The 21012-nt window shown below is 44.1% G+C and overlaps 2 pseudogenes; one reads left to right on the top strand and one right to left on the bottom strand.

Annotated features, from left to right (window-relative positions):
* Positions 1 to 4249, bottom strand: part of LOC133381660 (neuronal acetylcholine receptor subunit alpha-7-like) — a 141333-nt pseudogene extending 137084 nt beyond the window's left edge.
* Positions 4250 to 17475: 13226 nt separating this feature from the next.
* LOC133376852 (tigger transposable element-derived protein 1-like) lies at positions 17476 to 19497 on the top strand (annotated as a pseudogene).
* The last annotated feature ends 1515 nt before the right edge of the window (positions 19498 to 21012 follow it).

The following is a 21012-nucleotide window of genomic DNA, read 5'->3' as shown; positions in this document are numbered from 1 at the left end:
TACACATGGTCATCTTAAGAGAATCCCGTAGGATCATTAAATCGAGATTCTAAAATTATGTAGCTGCATCACTATCAGGATGGTTCCAAAGCACTTTGCATGTTCCCTCAGACCATTCAGTTCATTTGAGCAAATGGATGATATGTTTTACACATTTGTATTGGTTATATGAGCACACATTTTGAAACAGCAGCCATTCTACTTGCTTCAATCTCTGCTTTGTTCTGATGAATAAGGTATTATACAGCCACAAGAGTGGCTGTATACTATAGCCAGCGTGGATTTTTTACATTCCGTAATGTTAAATTGAAAATACCCCCATGCCATTCTGATGCTTCCTGTAAGCTCATTTCAAAACAAAACCTTACAAAACATATAGTCCTGAACTCAGAAACACTTGCTTAACAACTCTCTCAATTTTCATGGCAATACACAAAACAATCGGAGAGAATCGAGAGTTCAAAGTCTAAAAAGAGAGAAAAAAACTTGGGCCAGTCACTGCCTCTCAGCCTCAGAGGAAGGCAATGGTAAAACCACCTCTGAATACCATTTAGCATGAAAATCCTATTCATAGGGTCGCCATAAGTCAGGATCGACTTGAAGGCAGTCCATTTCCATTTTTAAACATGATTGCACAGAAATAAATCCCATTCTCCTCCCTCCTATTTCCTCCCTCTTGCCCCTTTCCTCCCCCTTCCTTTGCCCCTCCCTCCCCATCCACATCCAAGCCCCTCCTTTCCCCTCCTCCCCCTGGTCAGTTTTACCTATCTTAAGCATGATTGCATGGGAGTAAATACCATTGAACTCCATAAGCATGCAAATGATCAAACCTGCCCTCTCCTCCCCCTTTCTTTGCCCCCCTCCAATCCACTGCTTCCCCTTCCCCCTCCCCCTCCTGCTCCCCCATGGTCAGTTTTACCTATCCTAAACATGATTGGATAGGAGTAAATGCCATTGAGCTCAATAAACACGCAAATGATCAGACCTGCCTTTCCCCTCCTTCCCTCTCTCCTCTCCCTTCCTCCTCCCCTCCCCTCTTCCTTCTTCCTCCTCCCCTGCCCACTCCAGCCCTCCTCCCTCCCCCCAGTCAGTTTCACCTATCCTAAGCATGATTGCTGGGGAGTAAGTCCCACTGAATTCAATAAACATGCGAATGATCAATCCATTCTCAGCAAACTTGCACAGGATCCCATTTCTTACCTCCCAGACTAAAAAGCAGGGAAATTCACTAATAGGCAAAAAATCATGCGGTTTAAGAATGGACCTATAGCCAACAGATATTTCTATCAAACTTTAAAAAGCAGGGAAATTGGGCAGCTATAGTGAATGTACCAGGGGAGCAGGAGACCTGACCTCCTGTCTGAGATATTGTACTGCCCTACAAATTTGTCAAAATGTGAACACAATTTGGGTTGGTCTTTCACAGTCCAAGCTATGTAGCTTGGAAGAATTTGGTAATATGTGCCTCGGAGCATATGGTAAGTGGTGGCAACACCTGAAATCAGCCAAATAACAGAAACAAGACGTGCTGTGCTGATCTTGTTTTAGCAGGGAGGAAGCAACATTAAGACAGTTGATATAGTTCAGATGGTCACTTTAAATATGTCTGATTTACTTTGCAATTTTAGTGAAGTTTCCTATAGGAAATCATTTTCTTTTGTTTCTGTTTCTGTGAATATGTGAAGTACAGCAACACTATGAAAAATTTACACTAAAAAAACTCCAAAAATAATTGTGGAATAATGACACTGACTATTCTGCAGAATGGTCTCCAGTGGACATCAGGGGTGTCTCAGTTTGCACCAGATAAAACAGTGAGAGGTGAAATATATTCTAGCAAAATTCTAGGTGTGCTCTATGTTTTTGATTGACCGTGCCCACCTTTCCTTAAATAAAGTGGTTTAAACATAGCAGGCTCAAAACATGCATCCTCTTTTTTCCAACAGCTACATTGCTGTAGTAGCAACATATTGTAATCAGTCTGATTTTACATCAAACTGCAGTTTCAGATTCAACTGTTAATGCACCCCAAATAGAAATAGAACATAGCCTCCAGTTTGAAACACAAAAGGTTGTCTTCACCATCATATGACATTGACCAATAAAGAGGCTTTGAAATTAGTGAATTAAGCCCTTACTTGGTGCAGGGAGGGAGGCTTGGAGCAGTCCATCAAGGGCTCTTCTTTCCCCACCATTCACTTTTGAATATATATGTGTGTGTGAAATGTTACAGTTTCATATTTACAATAAGAATAATAGTCAACCAAATTTTTGTGGGGGGGATGCAAAGAAGTGTATTAAATTCCAGTTAACAATGTACATTGCCCTTTCCATGAGCTGACAATGTACTTTTCAAGTTTTATTGTATTTCTTTCCACAGCAACTCTATAAGATAGGCTGCTATGTTCCCATTTTACAGATGGAGAACTGAGACAGGAAGAGATGCAGGGAGACAGACTCACCTAACAATATAGTCTTGTGCATGTGAAGTATGTCCCATTGCCATTGAATTCAATGAGACTTGCTCCCATGTAAGTGTATCTAGGGCTACAGTGTAAGGCCTCTAAATGGAATGGTGGCTGTTGTATATTAGACCAGGTTTCTCAGGTCCAAGTCAGACAAAGTTGCTTGAGTCCACAGGGCTTTACAAATCCCCTGTGTTGCTTTGATTCTTAGAAACTTCTAAAATAACCTCTTTTAGTGCACTTAATAGTATCCAATTTAGCCCTTAGTCTGAATTTCATATTTCCCACATATGTTACTGAACACCACTCCTGTACAATTTCATAACTGATGTAGCCATTGGATTACACTAATATATACCTTATATGGAAATGGACTGCCTTCAAGTAGATCCTGACTTATGGCAACCCTATGAATAGGGTTTTCATGGTAAGTGGTATTCAGAGGTGGTTTACCATTGCCTTCCTCTGAGGCTAAGAAGCAGTGACTGGCCCAAGGTCACCCAGTGAGCTTCATAGCTGTGTGGGGATTCGAACCCTGGTCTCCCAGGTCGCAGTCCAGCATCTTAACCACTACATCACACTGGCTCTCTATATACCTTATATAATAGATTCATATCCAGCCTGATCCATTGATTATTTGAGCTAAGCAAAAACCTATTTATTTAAACCACCTAGCATGAAAGGAATATATAAGATTAAATCCAGGTACTGTACCAACTACACACTGAGTCAGGTTTCTCCCACTCTAGGAAATACTTTTTTTTATATACTGTTAGGAATCTTGTATTATAGAAATGAAAAGATAGCAAGAAAAAGATTGAAACTAGTTTGAAAAAAAAGATTGAAAATAGTTGATCTGCCTCATCCGTACATTTCAATCCCATAAAATGATCCACAAGTCCTTTTTAAAGTTCACCTATCTTATCTTGCCCTTCACCTATCTTATCTTGCCCTATCTGAGAATATTACGGATATGTCATTTTCTGTTAGGAATCCAACACTGCATATTTGTAGCAATCATAGCCTTTCATTCCTCTTAATGATGTTTTTCTTTGCAGAGAAAGCTGTTAGAGCAGGAGGGGGGACTCTAGCATACACACCCCTTTCAGGGTAAAAAAGTACAGCATCAGTTTACAGGTGTTTGTTGTTGTTTCTAAAAAAAAGTCCTCTGCTTTAGCTAAGTCCCATTTCAACCCATGGCATGCAACCCCTTGATTTCAGTGGGGAGAAATGGCAGCCCCTGAAAAAGTTTCCAGATCCACATCTCCAGGGAAATCAAAACAGCTCACGTTAAGAAAAAGACAAACATCATCACCAACATATCAACAGGAAAATGCAGAACTTACCTTTAAAAAAAGTCAGGAACAAGGATGCCCAGAGGAACAAGCCTGAATAGACGGAGCCTAGCCACCTCTCTGTGAGCATTGTCAAGCCACAGTCAGGAGTCTAAGCAGACGCCAGACAATGTGAAGGAAGTCTTCCTTGTACAGCTCTGAACGATGGAGAGCGTCGCTGGCTAATAGGAATGATAATAAGCCAGCCAGACAGTTTGCCACTGCAAAAGAAAAGCACATTTGTCCAAATCACATATCACTGTTCTCAGGTTTATTGTTGATAATAAGTGCCTGTAACTCAGATCTGGTGATGGGTTGTTTTTTCCTTCTCTCTCTCTCTCTCTCTCCTTCCCCTCACAAGTGCTCTGCACCTTTTCTAGTGTCAGACAGTGGGAAGAAGCAGACGGGAATGTGTGTATGGAAAAGGGAGGAGGAGAAAGAGAGAGAGAAAGGAACATTGCTGCCTGTGAGAGATTTTCCACATTCCCACTCACTCTCTGTAACAGTCACTCCAGGCCAATACGTCAGCACTGTTTTCTACGCTAGTCCGAGAGTGCCTCTAGAGCTACATGCCAGGCAGTGCGAGATGACTGCACCTCTCTTCTTGTTCTGTTGTTTGTTTGTTTGTTTGTTTTAATGTAGCTGATGGAGCAATTTTCAGTCAGAGAATTAAAACAACACTGTCTGTAATCTAACCTGGAGAGGGAAGTCTAGAGGTGAAATTGCTGCCTATTAACACCATTGGGTCCAGGATCACTGGAGGCTCCAATACAGACTTTGTTTCACAAGTTCCAAACAGAGAAAAATAAACCATCTTTTTCTACCTCTCCTCCTTTCCTTGTGTCCTGCTCTCCCAAAGGCTGTTGCTTCTTTTTCCTCTCCCAGTTCTCTTTTAGTGTCACAAAATTTCGCCACAAAATTTGTTGTGGCGCTCAAATAAACAAGTGCTCCTGGAAATGTATATCTCTTAGAGTTTCTGTACACATTACATCTGGGGATCCCCCCCCCATCAGCAATTTAGGAACATAGGAAGATGCTTTATACTGAATTGGACCACTGGCTTTATCAACACTGACTGACGGTGGTTCTCCCAGTTTTCTGTCAGGGGTCTCTCACAGCCCTTACCTGGAAATGCTGGCAACTGAACTTTCCACATGCAGAGCATCTCCTCAGCTAGAGACCTTCATGTTAGTTTATATCATAGCTTCATGTTATGATTTTATGTACATGCCAGGAATCCCATCTGAACATCTCCTTGCACATCATCACTGGTCATTCTCAAGTCACACCATGTTTGCAGTGAATTCTGGGGCGGTTCCAGGTGGGGGCTTAATATGTTTTAATGGGTAATTCAGATATCACAAACAAGTCATTGACACCAAGTTGTTTTTTTTAACCTACTGGTTTTTTTCTAGAAAGGGTAAATCTAGATTAAATTGGAGAAAAAATGGGACTGGCATTTCGATGCCAGCAATGTTGTTAATGTTGCAGCAAATTTGCATGCATGAGGACCGGCCATCCCACAATAAGCACCCATTGGTTCTGTCCTTCCAAATACTGGAAATGCAAGAACAGGGGGAAAGGATAGGGAACTTGCTGGCAAATTGTTTCTATGTAATATATATATTTATTCTGCTGTAATGTCTTTGATGTTGGTTTTATTAAGTAGAGTGCAACGCTACACACACACACCGGTGTTGATGGCTAGGAAGGCAGCGGTTAGGGTGGCATGCAGGTGGGAAGTCTCCACTAGGAGGTCCCAGCTACATCCAAGTGGATGCAGATAACATAACAGCCCTGCTGGATCAGGACAGTGGCCCATCTAGTCCAGCACCCTGTTTTCACAGTGACCAACCAGTTGCCAATGGAAAGCTACTGCTGCTCATTCACCTATTGATGATAGCAAGTGGAAACATTCCAAATGGGGCATTTCAAGGGTAGAGTGCAAGTGGTGTTGGATCTGTAGAATCAAAAGCCCTACAGATCCTCCAAAGGCCTATCCTCAGGCCCACCAGCTATGCCAGCTGGATTTGGCATAATACAATGGAAGACAGAATTGTTCCGTCCCACCTTCCACCATGGCTGGTGTGAGCCAACAGGGCTTGGGATGTGACGCCACACCACTCTCCCTCAGCAACACTTAGGACTTCTCTCTTATACTCCAGCCTGCCTTGAATGTGTTTTATATAGAAAGGTGAGATCTGGATTTAAAAATTAACTAAATTTAACCATGAAGTGACAATTTCCTAGTCTTTTGTGGCTGGTTACCTGTTACTACAGATGCACTATTTTTCTCACTGCGATTTCCTACTTCCTTATACTAGTTGTTTTCAAATTGGGATGTAGGAAACCTTGGCTTACATTGGAAGTTTATTAGGGATTCCTCTATTCTGAGCTGATGGAGAGGCCGTGTAGTCCCATCTCTCCCTCTGTTGCAGCCTGATGGAATGGCTATTCTCGGATGTCCGTTCTCTTCCAAGGGTTATTTGTTCCTGAACTCCACCATAAGCGATGTTATCCCTTCAGTCATTCAAAAATCACTCACAGAAAATCCATGTGTGGCAGCTTATAGCACTTTTATTGCGCCTTATAGGGAAAGACACCTAATTAAAACCAACCTACGCCATGACCAGCTCAGCAATATGTATCCGTTTGTTAACAGATTTGGTTGTTTATTGCAGTAGAACATTACTTATAGAGTTACTCAGCCTCATGACCTTCTAAAGCCCAACTGATCAGACATCTCTTTTCCCATTTAATTTTTAATAGTTGGCTATTGTCATCATAATACATTATACAAGCAGCACTGGCAAAGAGCCTCAGCTCTTGAGGGTGTGCTGGGACTTCAGTCTAACCTGACAGGAATCATAATTAAGATTATAATTCTCATTTTCTTTAGAGACATCATGGCAATTAAATCTATTTGTGGAGTTATTATTTTTCTTCTTTTATAAATGTTTTCTCTCTCTCTTTCGTGCTGTGCAAGCACACACTAGGAAATATAAATCATCCTTTGCCATCCTTTTTCACATATACGATTCACCCAGAAGGTTAAGGTCATAAGTCAACTATTCATCTGCACATTTTAATCAACTTTTTTGTTGACAGTGTGTGAACAGAGGATGTGAAAACAAAGGCTAAGAAAATGATACATTTGTTTCTACAGATATTCAAACATCCATGTTCCTCTCAAGGTTCAAATCATTGTAAATAAAACTTTTGGCAGAAAGGGATGAAATTAATTTTGATTTTTTTCTCCCTTGGTTAGTAGAAATGTGAGAGGCAGTGTGGTGTAGTGGTTAAGGAGTTGGACTATGACCTGGGAGGCCAGGGTTTGAATCCCCACACAGCCATGAAGCTCACTGGGTGACCTTGGGCCAGTCACTGCTTCTCAGTCTCAGAGGGAGGCAGTGGTAAACCCCCTCTGAATACCGCTTACCATGAAAACCCTATTCATAGGGTCGCCATAAGTCGGGATCGACTTGAAGGCCATCCATTTCATTTCAGTAGAAATGTTTAAGGGCCAAGTTATGATCACAGTCAGTTCACATGGCCCTACATGTCAGAGCCTATGCAGCCACACAGAAGCCCAGCAAACCTACAGAATGCAGTAGAGGTAGCAAAATTCTACTTCCTAAGAATCTCACAATTTAATTCTTTTTTCAAAAGTGTATTTCTAACCCCTGTGGTTGCAAATGCCCAGTGTAAAAAGCCAAAGGAATTGCCGATTAAGATCTCCATGGCAAAGTTCCAAAGCCTTCCATCTCTATATGCAGAAGTGGAAAGGATATAAATTGTACATAGCAAGAGAAATCATGCAAATTTGCTTACTCTGAAGAATATATTTTCCCAGGTCACAGATTTAGCACTTTCTGTTATAGTATTCGGAGCAAATTTTTGGTTGATTTCTCTGATGAACATGCTGACTTTTTTTTTTGGCAACTGGTATGCAACTTTTATTTGTTGCTTTAGTTTTAATTTTCTTTTATGACAGCTCTTTTGAGCACTTTTTTTAAAGTGGCCTGTAAATGTTTTAAATAAATAAATCATCATGGAGAGATGCAATGGGCCATCTCATTTTAACATGGTTTTTATCTTATATTAATTTTTAACATTTATTTTGTTTTTCTGTTCAAAAACCTACATACAAAAATATTTATATAACTATACATTATTAACCTGTTACTTCTATAGAACATATCTTATTATGTATTACTATTTCATTCTTTATAAGCAACCAATACCATTGTCTGCACTAGAGAAGAAGAGTATTCTTTTAACATTTATTACATTTCATCTCAGTTTTTATTTTATATTTCATTTTATTCACTTATAAGCTGCTTTGGATACTTCTGTAGAAAAGAGATATAAATAATAAATGCAACTGATCTCCGAAAGGAGGAAAGCCTTTTGCATAGAAACATAGGAAGCTGCCTTAGATGGCAGGTCCACCTAGCTCAGTATTATTTACATTGATTAGCAGAGACTTCCAAATACAGATGTTTTTTCTGCAGCCCTTCCTGGAGATGCCTGGGATTGAACCTGGGACCTTCTGCATGCAGAGCACATTCTCTATCACTAAGCTACAATGATTGGAAGGAAGGAAGCTCAGAGCAGTGACTCATATAGAGACACAGTAGCAGCTGAAAGGGCAGCACGGGCAGGGAGGCATTCTTTACCTGGTTTCCCAACACTGTGTATTGCTGCTGGTTACCAAGAGGGAGAGGGGCAGGGCGGTGGGGAGCTCAGCACAGTGCAGGTGCAGAGGACGACCTAAGCCAATATTCCTGCAGCTGCACCCACACCATGCCGAGTTCCCCACTGCCTTGCATCTTCTCTGCTTGATAACCGGCATCAATGGGAAGCCAAGAAAGCAATGCTGCCCTGCCTGTGCCAGCTTGGTGGCCGCTACTGCAAACACATACTAGGGATGGAAGGATCTGTCAATTTCAGTTCTCTCAGTTGCTCATTTCTCTAATCTTAAATTCTGTTCTCCACATTTCTGCAACAATTTGCAATTCTTTAAAAAAAAAACTCATGAAAATTCCATAGCAGTTTAGTGTGAATTTCTCCTAATAAACACATTTTTGTAGAAAGTTTTGACTCATGTGCACATTTTTGCAAGCAATTTCTTGTCATATAATGCATTTTTGTATGTTATTTTCACTCATTTATTCATTTTTATGCACACTTTTCCCTCACATATGCTTTTTGGGAAATATTGCTTGGTTGGCAAACTGCACTGCAAAATTCAGAAAGTGTAAATTTCTAAGGATGGTTGTTTCGGCTCTCATAATGTTTCAGAAACTGCAAATTTGATAAATGCAGCTTGAAATGCAAACGGAATCAAAATTCTCCCCCCTCCTAATCCATATTGGAAGTTACTCAATAAGCCAGGCAGATGTGATACAGAGATGCAACAGAACTACTTGCTCTCAGCAGAGGCTGATTAGGAAGAGACAAGGCCAGAGTAGTGACTCCTACACAGAGATATGATAGGCAACCTCCCCTGTGGGTGGGTGTTTCGGATCCCATGGAATTAATTTACATCAAGGCACACACACAATCCAGACTGCTGTTACTAAACAAGGTAAAATGTTGAGATCAAAGCAATTGTTATGAAACGTGTTGTGTGACGTGTCAGCCTGGTAATGTATGGAGTGCCATTTCTGTAAAAGCTGTCAAAACATGATGTGAAAAACCTGCCGGGGAAGAGAAAACGCAAATGTCAATGCCAAACAAATGCACCTTGCAAAGAGAATAGGAGGTGTCATAAACATTTGCTCCTTGAAAAGGGAAAGGGGATTGCCTTCGCCCAGCCAAAATATCCACTACACAAGGCAACTAGACACCTCTGCAACAGGCGGGTGTCATGTAAGACTCAAGGCAGGCGGAGCAACCAGGGAGATACAGAAGCAAACGGGAGAGTGTTCACAGCCTGCAGTGACAGTGAAACAAAGAAAAAGACCCCTTGCAGAGATTGTTTACGACAGGGAAACACAGGCAAAAAAAACAAAGCCGCTGAATGGATCAAAAGGGGAACAATACTAGAGAATGTCACCTGTTATAGCTAAGTATACTAACAAAAGGAACCTAGCTGAGACAGAACTCTGATCTTAGGGCCTCCGCTTTAAGAACATCAGGCCCCTGCTGGATCAGGCCAAAGACTTGTTTACTCCAGCACAGCACTCTCTTCTCAACCACATGGCCATGCGAAGCATGCATGCAGACCTTGAGCACAACAGCACTTTGGGAATTTCAGGTGGGGAAATTCCCAGAAAATTGTTTTCATAGGCATATTCCCTCCAGCAGTGGAGGTAAAACATAGCCATCATGGATGGTACTAGTCCTTGATAGCCTTCTCCTCCATGAATCTGTCTAATCCTCTTTTAAAACCATCCAAGTTGGTGGCCATCAAGATATCTTGCGAGTGTGAAATCCATATGCATTGAGTGAAGAAGTCCTTTCTTTTGTCTGTCCTGAATCTTCCAACATTCAGCGTCATTGGATGTCTCCAAGTTCTAGTGTAATGACAGAAGGAGGAAAATATTTCTCTATCCACTTTCTCCACATCATGTGTCATTTTATACACCTCTATCATGTGCCTCTTACTGGCCTTTTCTCCTAACTAAAAAGTCCCATATGTTGCAACCTTTCCTCTCAAGGGAATTGCTTTAGCCCTTTGATCATTTTGGTTGCCCTTTTCCAAATCTTTTCCAGCTCTTCAATATTCTTCTTGAGATGAGGCAGCAACAACGGTTTTATTCTTAAGAAAGTCAGGTTTCCACAAAGGGAAGAGTTCTCTTCTTTTTAATCATATATGGGTAGCTGCATTATATCAGGTCATAGTATTTATCCACACAGCCCAGTATTGTCTACTCTGACTGACCAAGGCTTTCTGGGGTCACAGGAGTCTGTCACATCAACTGCTGCCTGAGTTCCTTTTCCCTAGAGATTTATTTATTTTATTTATTTTATTTATTGCACTTTTAAACTGCCCTTTAGCAACAGGCTCTCAGGGCGGTGTACAACAGAATAAAACCACATTTAAAACCAGCGAATGTGGATTACAACATATAAGTATAAAAACACATTAAAAACAGATTAAGACAAAATTAATAGAAGTTACAATTAATTAACTATAACATTAAAATTAAAAACTAAGACTAAAATGCCTGGGCAAAGAGGTAGGTCTTTACCTGGTGCCGAAAAGATATCAAAGAAGGCGCCAGGCGTATCTCGTCAGGGAGGGCATTCCATAATTTGGGGGCCACCACCGAGAAGGCCCTAGATCTCGTTATTGCTCTCCGGGCCTCCTTGTGAGTTGGAACCCGGAGAAGGGCCTTCGACGTCAAGTGCAGCGAATGGATAGGTTCATAGTGGGAGAGGCGTTCCATCAGGTATTGCGGTCCGGTGCCGTTAAGGGCTTTATAGGTAAGAACCAACACTTTGAATCTGGCCCGGAAACGTATTGGTAGCCAGTGCAGTTGGGCCAGGACAGGTGTTATATGATCAGATCTTTTAGTCCGAGTGAGAACTCTGGCCACAGCATTCTGCACCAGCTGAAGTTTCTGAACCGTCTTCAAAGGTAACCCTACGTAGAGTGCATTACAGTAATCCAATCTAGAGGTTACCAGAGCATGGATAACTGTGGCAAGGTTCTCCCTGTCCAGATAGGTCGTAGTTGGGCTACCAGCCGAAGCTGGTAGAACGCATTCCGTGCCACCGAAGCTACCTGAGCCTCCAGAGACAGGAACAGATCTAATAAGATCCCCAAACTATGGACCTGCCCCTTTAGGGGGAGTGTAACCCCATCTAGGGTAGGTCGGACATCAACCATCTGGGCAGAGGGGCCCCCCACTAACAGCATCTCAGTGTTGTCAGGATTGAGTCTCAGTTTATTAGCTCTCATCCAGACCATTATCGCGGCCAGGCAGCAGTCTAGTACATCAACAGCCTCACCTGTAGAAGATGAAAAGGAGAAGTAGAGCTGCGTATCATCAGCATATTGCTGAAAATGCACTCCAAAACTCCTAATGACCTCACCCAGCGGCTTCATATAGATATTAAAGAGCATGGGGGACAGAACCGAGCCCTGCGGGACCCCATATTGGAGTACCCAGGGCCTCGAGTAATGCTCCCCAAGCACCACCTTCTGGAGACGGTTCTTGAGGTAGGAGCACAGCCACTGCCAAGCAGTGCCTCCAACTCCTAAATCCGCAAGTCACCCCAGAAGGATACCATGGTCGATGGTATCAAAAGCCGCTGAGAGATCCAGGAGAACCAACAGAGTTACACTCCCTCTGTCCTTCTCCCGACAGAGGTCATCATACAGGGCGACCAAGGCCGTTTCTGTACCAAACCCCGGCCGAAAGCCCGATTGAAATGGATCCAGATAATCAGTTTCATCCAAAAGAGCCTGGAGCTGGCGAGCGACCACACGCTCTAGGACCTTGCCCAGAAAAGGAACATTTGCTACTGGTCTATAGTTGTCAAGATTGTCGGGGTCCAAGGAGGGTTTTTTTAGGAGCGGTCTCACCACTGCCTGCTTTAGGCAGAGTGGGACCACTCCCTCTCGTAAAGAGGCATTAATCACCTCCTTGGCCCAGCCGGTTGTTCGATTTCTGCTAGCTTTTATTAGCCACGAGGGGCAAGGATCCAGAGCGGACATGGTCGCCCGCACCTGTCCAAGCACTTTGTCCACATCCTCGAGCTGTACCAACTGAAATTCATCCAATAAAACAGGACAGGACTGTGCTCCGGACACCTCATTAGATTCAACTGCAACAATATTGGAGTCAAGGTCCCGGCAGATGTTCATGATCTTGTCTTGGAAGTGTCTCGCAAACTCGTTACAGCGGGCTATTGATGGTATCATTGCGTCCTGAGGACCAGAATGTAAAAGTCCCCGGACAACTTTATAAAGTTCCGCTGGGCGGTTAGAAGATGACTGAATGGAGGCAGCAAAGTACTGCTTCTTTGCTGCTCTCACTGCCTTCACATAGAGTTTGGTAGAGGCCTTCACAAGTGCATGATTACAGGCGTCGGGAGTTCGTCTCCATTTGCACTCAAGACGTCTCCTATCTTGCTTCATCACTCTTAGCTCCGAGGTATACCAAGGAGCCAATTGAGCTCTGCAGCGGAGAGGGCGCACCGGGGCGATCGCGTCAGCTGCCCGGGTCATTTCCGTATTCCACAGAGTGACCAGGGTTTCGACAGAAGCGTCATTTTTATCAGCCGGAAAACTCCCTAGAGCCTTTTGAAAACCCTCAGGATCCATCAGTCTCCGGGGACGGACCATCTTAATTGGTCCTCCACCCTTGCAGAGGGGAGAACACATTGTGAGTCTAAACCTCAATAGGCGGTGATCTGTCCATGACAAAGGAATAGATGTAAAATTCCTTACTCCCAGATCACCTTCCCCTAATCCAGTGGCAAAAATCAAGTCTAGAGTGTGCCCTGATATATGCGTAGGGCCAGTAACAAATTGAGACAGCCCCATTGCTGTCATGGCGGTCATGAAGTCCTGAGCTGCTCCAGACAAAGCGGTCTCGGCATGAATGTTGAGATCCCCCAATACCAAGAGTTTGGGGGATCGCAACAGTAAATCCGAGACCACCTCTGTCAGCTCAGTTAGGGAAGCTGTTGGGCAGCAGGGTGGATGGTACGTACACCAACAGTATTCCCAGTCTGTCTCGCTGACCCAACACAAGATGAAGACACTCCAGACCATTAGCCACATGGATAGGGTGCCTAACAAGAGGGATGGAACTTCTATAGACCACAGCGATTCCCCCTCCCCGACCCTCGGATCTACCGAGATGCTGAACCGAGTACCCAGGTGGGCACAACTGGGTAAGATTAATACCTCCCAGATCCCTCACCCAGGTTTCAGTAATAAATGCCAGATCGGCCACCTCATCCACAATCAAATCCTGGATGAGGGAGGTTTTATTATTTACCGATCTGGCATTAAGAAGCAGCAACTGGAGATCCGAGAGTTGGCTGATTGAACTACCAGCAATCCTATGGGTGTGGAGAGGACCGGAACACGGCACAGCCACCAATTGTCTGGGTCGAGTTCCCCTAGGCTGGCATGTCCTCCTCACAGCGCCATACCTCCCATTACCCGTCACTATGCTGACTGGGGCCCCCACTGGTCCTCCCTCCCAATACACTATCCTCCCGCCCAGGCACATAATAAATAAAATAAATAACAAAACACAAAATCTATACACACTCACACACTCACTCATACAAGCACTCATGGATCCAAACAATATAAGAGTAACAGCAGCGCCTCAATAGTCAACTGTCATCATGAGCGGTAGCCGTAGCGGCAGGGGCCCAAGGACGATGGCATGGCAGCGCCCCACAACCAACCAAACAACGGCAATGGCAGCGACCACGAAAGCCGTAAAGTCCGGGCAGAAGTAACAGCGGTCAGCGGCAGCGGCGACGTCCATCAAAACAACTCGAAGCCGTCAAGATGGAACAACAATGAAGCGGCACCCGGGGCTGCGACAGCCGCAATGGCGGCGACGGCGGCTCAAGTGAAGGGCCGCAGTAATAACAGCGGCGGGCGGCACCCAGGTCTGCGGCAGCCGCACACGGTAGCAGCGGCCTGGGGCGCAACGACGACGACGACGTCCCAGGGCGCAAAACCACAGCAGCAGCGGCGGCAGGGCAACGCCCGGACCCGTGGCAGCCGCAATGACGACAGCGATCCCGGACACAGGACTGGAGCAGCAGCGGCGGCGGGCGGCGCCCGGGCCCACAGCAAGAGCAGCAACAGCGGCCCAAGCCGTAGGACGGCAACAACAGCAGCAGCAGGGCAGAGTCCCGAGCAGCGGCCAGCCTGCACGCAAGCAGGCGGCGGTGGCGGAGATGGAAGGCCGGAACGGCACCCCCAAGCAGCAACACAGCAGCTACAGCAGAAGGCACAAGTCGCAACAACAGGGCGAAGCAGCAACAAAAAGAAAAGCACAGGCCAAGGAGGAACGTCTCTCACCCGACCTCACAGCACCCAGAGGAAACGTCTCTCACCTGACCTCACAGCACCTGGCTCGGCAACCGATGGTAGGTGCATACTCGTTCCTGTCTGCGTCATTCTTGTTATTGGCGTTCTTGCTGCCAATATCTCTTGTGCAAATATCATCCAGTTGCAAGAAAAGAGAGGGAGGCGCTCCCGGTCCCAGGAATGATGTTAAAAAATGATGTTAAAAGATGTTAATAATGTTAAAAGATATAGACGGTGGCGGAGCTCTAGCTACAGAGATGTCAGGGATTAAATCAATGACCTTCTGCATGCAAAGTTTTGGGCTCTACCACTGAATTACAGTCCCTCCATTCAATCTTTGTAGTTATTGAGAATATGGATGCAAAGAGCAAATGTATCCAGCAGGTCCCAAGCCAAACCTGCCATAACTGATATGACCCAATTGGCCAATGAAGCTCACCAGTGATGTATCATACCCTGTATTGTGTGTGACTGCCCTCTCTGCCCCCATTGTTACAGTCCCAGGCAGGCAGCAAAAACATGGGGATTGTTTAACCCCTTGTATTCTGCACCACAGAAATAAAGTGAAACTAGGCAGACAAATGTGTGCTGAGGATTAAAAAAAATGCATGCATTAGGTTCACAGCCAGCCCCTGAAAAAAAATTTACATCAGCAATAGTCAGAACATCATAAGTTCAGTTTATTATTATGCGGCCACAGACCCAATAAGTTCAAAACATTTTACTCTAGAGTTTTGCTATTGAAAATAAAGAGTTCTAGCGTAGCTGGAGTGAAAATTGCAGGGCAGAAATACACTGAGGTTTCATTCCCCAAGGATGCAAGAGCACAGATATCCAGGCAACAAAGTGGTAGATTGGATGCCATCTGTTGAGATATCAGAGCTCCTGTCACTTGAGAATATCAATACACTGACAGCAAAACATGGCTGCTTGTGGCCCAAGGGTTTCACACCATGGGGTTTCTGACCAAAGGCTGGTTCACAGAAGGACATTTTTGGTGAAAGATTACGTGGCATTTTTTATGTGTGAATAAGCCAGGGCATCTACCACCACAGACAAGACTTTCATATCGCCTCACTTCACTTCTAACCCAATACTATTTTCAGTGGCATCAACTTACACATTTGGTCAGCAGCCAGGCAACAAGAGTTGAATACCTGAGTGGTGAGAAATCAAGTGATAGTGCAGAATTGAAGAGTGAGTGAGTGAGTGAGTGAGTGAGTGAGTGAGTGAGTGAGTGAGTGAGTGAGTACTGAAAGGCAGGGAGGCCCACCTGTCCAGATAAGGTGACATTACTCAGATGATTTCTAGATGAGTGATCATGTTAGCCTGTTGTAGCAAAATTAACAAAGAGTCTTCTGGCTCTATAGACTATAGACCAGCCTTTCCCAACCAGTGTGCCTCCAGATGTTGTTGGACCACAACTCCCATCAGCCTCAGCCAGCTTTGCCAATGGTCAGAAAAGATGGGAATTGTGGTCCAACAACATCTGGAGGCACACTGGTTGGGAAAGGCTGCTATAGACTAACATATTTCTTACGGCACAAGTGGTCCCTAATCTAAAAAATATATTATTAGTTAATCTCTAAGGTGCCACAAGACTCTTCATTAGTTTTGCTGAGATGATGTAACTTTATAAATTAGTGCCTGAATTCGCTTGCTTTCCTCTTCTCTCCCTATTCCTTTTTCCTTTTGTACCATGCCTATTAGACTATGCAGGCCTGTGGGTAGGGGCTGTCTTATCTCTTAATCTCATTACTGTATATCACTTGGAAAATTTTAGGTGTTGCGTATGTGATAAATAATAAATCATCATCATATTTAATGCTAATAGTTAATAACTATGATGAATTGAGGTGTTCAGAAGTGACTACCTCCTCTAAGCATCACAGCACGTTTGTCTCTCCTCTGTATGGGTACAGGAGTGGGACACAAGGGTAGAGTTGCCACAAGCTATTTCTAGAACTATTGCTTTGCTTGCTGCTTTGCTTCTGCAACCACATAGGATTTGTGACTACACTAAACACCACTGGCCTTCACAGAGCAGTACAGTAGGGCCCTGCGTCTCGGCACTCTGCTTCTCGATGCTCCGCTTCTCGGCGCTTCGCTAACGCAGCAGTTTTCAATTATATCCATGTTCGCTATGTTCGGCGCTTGTTCCGCTTTTTCTGTGTTTTTGCAGCATGATGCCCGACACCCTTCTCAGACTCAGTTGGGCTGATGGGAGTTGTAGTTCAAAAAAGTAATGTTTCCAAGCTCAGACGACGCGCTCAGCAGCTGAGTCTGAGAAGGGCATCGGGCGCCATTTTATTGTTGGTGATTCAGTCTGATTCAGTATTTGTGCGCTCTGCGACTCTCTGTATTCTGGCAATTTTCCAAACTTTCAAAGGTCAAGGTTATTATATTATATTATATTATATTATACTATACTATTCAATATTTATATATACTGTATATAAATATATATATAAATATATAATAATTTATAATACATAAATTTATTTATAATATATAACTATCATAATATATATTATATATTATATACAGTAATACTGTATAATATATATATATATATATATATATATATATATATATATATATATATATATATATATATATATATATATATATATATAATATTTTTGTGTTAATTACAATGGCATCTCAGTGTAGTACTAGTGATAAAAAAAGGAGCCGTAAGCCTCTTACTTTAAGTGCCAAGTTAGAAATGATTCAGCTAAGTGAGCAAGGCATGTCTATGGCTGAGACAGGCCATAAGCTAGGTTTGGCTTGCCAAACAGTTAGTACAATTGTGAACACTAAGGAGAAAGTGTTGAAGGAAATTAAAAGTGCTACACCAGTGAACACTAAAGTTATAAGAAAAGGTGATAGCCTTATTACTGACATGGAAAAAGTTTACTGGTGTGCTTTGAAGATCAAACCAATCACAATGTGCCTTTAAGCCGAGCCATCATCCAGGGCAAGGCCCTAAGTCTCTTCAATGCTATGAAGGCTGAGAGAGGCAAGGAAGCTGCTGAGGATAAATTCGAAGCTAGCAGAGGCTGGTTTAATAGGTTTAAGGAAAGAAGCCATCTCCATAACATCAAAGTGCAGGGTGAAGCAGCTAGTGCTGATGCAGTAGCTGCAGAAAGTTATCCATGTGAGCTTTCTAAGATCATCGAAGATGGTGGATATACTAAGCCGCAGATTTTCAACATGGACGAAATGGACCTATATTGGAAGAAGATGCCGTCTAGGACTTTTATTGCTAAAGAGGAGAAGTCAATGCCTGGCTTCAAAGCTGCAAAAGACATGCTAACTCTCTTGTTAGGGGCTAATGCAGCTGGTGACTGCAAGTTAAATGATTTATCTATGATGATTTATCTATGATGATTTATCACTCAGAAAATCCTAGGGCCCTAAAGAACTATGCAAAAGCTAGCCTCCCTGTTTATTATAAATCCAATTCAAAAGCTTGGATGACTGGCAATCTTTTCTCAAATTGGTTCGTGGACTATTTTAAGCTTACAGTTGAGGCTTACTGCTAGGAAAAGATCGTTCCTTTTAAGATTTTACTTCTTGCAGAAAATGCCCCTGGCCATCCTAGAGCTCTAATTGGTTTGTACAAGGAGATAAATGTTGTTTTTCTACCTGCAAATACAACTTCATTGCTGCAGCCTATGGACCAGAGCTTGGCAAAGTTATTTTTTCAAACTACAACTCCCATCAGCCCCAGCCAGCATGACCACTGGATTGGGCTGATGGGAGTTGTAGTTCAAAAAAGTAACTTTGCCAAGCTCTGCTATGGATCGGTGTAATTGCAGCATTTAAATCCTATTATCTAAGAAGAACTTTTGCTAAGGCTATAAACGCCTTAGACAGCGGTACAGTAGCGGGTCAAAGAGAAAATAAATTAAAAGCATTTTGGAAAGGCTTCACGATTTTGGATGGTATAAAAACTATTAGAGATGCACGGGAGGAAGTTAAAGAAACAACATTGAAAGGTGTTTGGAAGAAGCTAATTCCCACATTTATGGACGATTGTGAAAGCTTTGAGAATCCAGTGGAGGAAGTCGCTACAAATGTTGTGGAAATGGCAAGGGAATTAAAATTGGAAGTTGAGCCTGAGGATGTGGCAGAATTGCTTGTATCTCATGACAAGACCCTAACAGACGAAGGTCTTCTTATTAAAGAGCAAAGAAGGATGTTTCGTGAAGAGGATGATAGTCCTGCTGTTCCTAGAGAAATGATAACCAAGGAATTGGAAGAAGCTATCAACTGTATAGAAACGGGGATGGCAGCTTTTGAGAGGATTGATCCAAATTTCGAAAGAAGTTCTAAAGTGAATGCAAGCCTTCTAAATGATAATGCATGCTATAAAGAAATTCTAAGGGAAAGGAGACGGAAAGTCATGAGGCAAAGTTCATTGCTTTCCTACTTTAAGAAAGTACTATTGCAAGCTTCAACAGCAACAGCTAGCCTTGAACAATCTTCAACAGCAACATCAACAGCAAGAGCTTCATCCAAGTCTCCACCATCAAAACAAATAAGATTTGTTGATGAGTCAGATGATGGAGACTTGGATGACTTGGAGTCAGATGATGAAAATGTGCCAGCTCCAGGGGCAATGGAGAAGTCTCGCCACACAATGGAGAGCCACCCGGCCCCACAGCCCTAAAGGCTGAAAGGGCAGATGACGCCAAGCACCTGCATAACACCGGCATCAGCCCCAAACCGCTCCTCAGCACCGTGGAGACCCGGCAAAGATGGAAGCGCTGCAGCCAACACTCAAAGATTTTATGGTAAGCAATGTGCATGCAACGAGTGAGTAAGTGAGCGGGGGGAGGGCGAGTGAGTGGGGGGGAGGGCGAGCAAGCGGGCATGGGTAGTCCAGTGAGTGGGCGGGCAGCTTCCTACCTGCAATCTGTGGCAGAGAGCCTGCCACCATAACGAGGGAGAGTGAGTGAGCAGGCAGGGGACAGGGCAGGCAAGGGAGCTGGTGGAGGGTGAGTGAGCGGGCATGGATGGGCCAGCGAGCGGGTGGGCAGCTCCCTGCCTGCAATCCATGGCAAGGAGCCTTCCACCATAACAAGGGCGAGCGAGCGAGCAGACAGGGGGAGGGAGAGTGAGGGAGCTGGTGAAGGGTGAGCGAGCAGGTGTGGGCAGGCCAGCAAGTGGAAGGGCATCTCCCTGCCTGTGATCTGTGGCAGGGAGCCTGCCACCATAACAAGGGAGAGTGAGCAAGTGAGCTGGGGGGAGGACGAGCGAGGCAGCGAGCGGGTGCAGGTGGGCCAACGAACAGATGGACAGCTCCCTGCCTGCGATCTGTGGAAGGGTGCCTGCCACCATAATGAGGGTGAGCGAGCAGATGGGAGGGAGAGCAAGCGAGCAGATGGGAGGGAGAGCAAGGGAGCCGGCGGAGGTCGAGCGAGCAGGCATAGGCAGGCCAGCAAGCGGGCCAGCAGCTCCCTGCCTGCGATCCATGGCAGGGAGCCTGCCACCATAATGAGGGTGAGCGAGCAGAGTGGTAGTGGGAGAGGGTGATGCTATGTTCCACTTTTTGGTGCTTTTCACTTTTCAGAGGCAGGGCCGGATTAAGCTGAGGAGGACCCCTAGGCTGATTCTGAGCCACCAGCTGTCCCGTCTCATCCCATCCTCCCGCTTCACCTACCTTTCCGCTCTTTTGCGGCTGCGCGCACTGCGTGCGCAGTTTTACCATCAATCAAGATGGTGACCAAGGTTTCCCTAAGGGGCTGAAGCCTTTGCTGCCATATTGGTTGAAGGTAATACACAAATGATCTCTACTAAAAAGGTTTCAAATTCCTGTGAAATAAACTGAGAGCCATTATCAGAAATCAGTTCTTTAGGATTCCCTTCCCTACTAAAAACAACGGAAAGGAACTTAATCACAGTAGCAGAAGTGACTTGATATGTAAAAGCTACTGCAGACCATTTACTATAATAATCAATTAAGGTAACAGCATAATGAGAATCAATTTGGGCAGCATCAAAAGGTCCTACAATATCAGTTGCAATCTTTTCCCATGCAGAGTCTGGGAATGGAACAGGGTGTAGTGGTGATGCATGAGTTATTGCTGCCTTATCATGTAATTGGCAAGTAATGCATGATTTTATAGCTGTCTCAGTTTGGGAGTCCAATACAAATCTCTGAGTCTCTGCTGAGTTCTAACAA

The sequence above is a fragment of the Rhineura floridana genome, chromosome 1, assembly GCF_030035675.1.
Source record: "Rhineura floridana isolate rRhiFlo1 chromosome 1, rRhiFlo1.hap2, whole genome shotgun sequence".
Classification (NCBI taxonomy): Eukaryota; Metazoa; Chordata; class Lepidosauria; order Squamata; family Rhineuridae; genus Rhineura; species Rhineura floridana.
The sequence above is the reverse complement of the archived record's forward strand: the minus strand, read 5'-3'. Positions and strand labels throughout refer to the sequence as shown.